Genomic DNA, 2319 nt, shown 5'->3' on the forward strand with positions numbered 1-2319 from the left:
TGGCTGACCATGTGGCATTCCAGCCACAGCTGGCCACAGTGTTCTGACTATGGCTTCCCTCAGTGGTCATTCTACCTTATCACTGTTCCGTGTGCTCACTGCCCCATAGTACTGAGTCTGAACTATGTCATTTCTCTTCTCTATGCCCCTCCCTTCTCATGTTCTGGAAAACCACTGGACTCCAGGCACTTCCTGTTTTCCTGGCACAACTAAACCCTAATTTGGCTTAATTTAGAGTAAGAGGAAGCTGCAAACCAAATTTGATAGTCCTAAATCTTACCGTTTAGGAGGTATTCTTGAACAAACCAGCTCACATGGTTTGTGGCATGGACAGGCATGGACAGAGGGTCTTGCATACAGACAGATGCACTCTAAGGCTACATCTACACTACAGCGATCCTTCGAAAGAAGTCCTTCTGGATGATCGCTTCCAAAAGAACTTTTCAGAAGTGTGTGTTCACACACAAAAGAGTGGATCAAAAAAGATCTGCTGTTTCAAAAGACAGGATCCACACAGCCCCCACTCTTTCAAAAGAATGAGCCAGCGATCAAAAAATCTGGTGCCTTGAGGACTGCTCTTTCAAAAAAAAAAGGGGGGGGCATGGAGTGTCTACACATTTTCTCTTGAAATAAGCCACTTTTCCTGAAACAGGCATGGAAGAGCTCTTTCAAATGGAGCATTGAGTTCACAGAATCACAGAAACACAGGGCTGGAAGGAACCTCAGGAGGACATCTAGTCCAGCCCCCTGCTTCAAGCAGGATCAACCCCTACTAAGTCATCACAGCCAGGACCTTGTCCAGCTGGGACTTAAAGGCTACGTCTACACGTGAAGCCTACATCGAAATAGCTTATTTTGATGTAGCAACATCGAAATAGGCTATTTCGATGAGTAACGTCTACATGTCCTCCAGGGCTGGCAACGTCGATGTTCAACTTCAACGTTGCTCAGCACCACATCGAAATAGACGCTGCGAGGGAACGTCTACATGCCAAAGTAGCACACATTGAAATAAGGGTGCCAGGCACAGCTGCAGACAGGGTCACAGGGCAGACTCAACAGCAAGCCGCTCTCGTAAAGGGCCCCTCCCAGACACAGTTGCACTAAACAATACAAGATACACAGAGCTGACAACTGGTTGCAGACCCTGTGCCTGCAGCATGGATCCCCACCTGCAGCAGCAGCAGCCAGAAGCCCTGGGCTAAGGGCTGCTGCCCACGGTGACCATAGAGCCCCGCAGGGGCTCGAGAGAGAGCGTCTCTCAACCCCTCAGCTGATGGTCGCCATGGCGGACCCCGCTATTTTGAAGTTGCGGGACGTGCAACGGCTACACGGTCCCTACTTCAACGTTGAACGTCGAAGTAGGGCGCTATTCCTATCCCCTCATGGGGTTAGCGACTTCGACGTCTCGCCGCCTAACGCCGAAGTTAACTTCGAAATAGTGCCCGGCACGTGTAGCCGTGATGGGCGCTATTTCGAAGTTAGTGCCGCTACTTCAAAGTAGCGTGCACGTGTAGACACGGCTTCTATGTTTCAGACAATATATCGCTCTTGGTCACTTTTGTCAAACTAGTTCATCACGTGCTAGGTGGAGGCATGCTTGTACTGTCCTGCTGACATGGTCCATGTGCTTCAGCAGTGCTGAGTTCACGTCCCAGGCACTAACATGCAGGCAAATGTCTGGTTTTGACAGGACCTGCCTGTTACTCACAATGTAACTCTGGCTGACTTTGGTTCAGGTCTGAGGCCTTGCACTAGGGACAATGCTTCAGGCTCTTTCCTTTTCCTACACATCTACCTATCCAGCCATCTAAGTGTCCAACGTCTAATTGTCCATCTGTAGAACCACAGACTCCTATGGCTGGAAGAGACCTCAGGAGGTCATTGAGTCCAGCCCCTTAATCATCTGTCCATCCACCTAAGTGTCCATCCTGTGGTCTATCTGTCCATCTGTCTGTCTGTTTTTCCTCCCTTTGCTATTTATTCACCTGATTATTTAGTCACCTGTGTTCTATTTGTCATCTGTTCATCTGTCTAATGGGTCCTTCTGTCCAGTTGTCTGATGGAGTCTACATCACCTGCCCTTCCTTCCTTCCTCCTTCCCTCTGACTGTCCCTCTTCCTGTCTCTCTAATGTGCTGCAAACTAGCCCATCTCTAGGGGAAGTGGACATTAGTTGTCAGGAGCTGCTGATTTTTCTCAGTCATGGACACTAAAGTTAATTTTAAAACACCTCATGAACTTTAGGTAATTAAAATGCACATTCCTTCCAGCTGTATCTGTAGCTAATTTCACAGGCAAAGCAGGTGGGAACCTGAGC

The sequence above is a fragment of the Carettochelys insculpta genome, chromosome 32, assembly GCF_033958435.1.
Source record: "Carettochelys insculpta isolate YL-2023 chromosome 32, ASM3395843v1, whole genome shotgun sequence".
NCBI classification, from domain to species: domain Eukaryota; kingdom Metazoa; phylum Chordata; order Testudines; family Carettochelyidae; genus Carettochelys; species Carettochelys insculpta.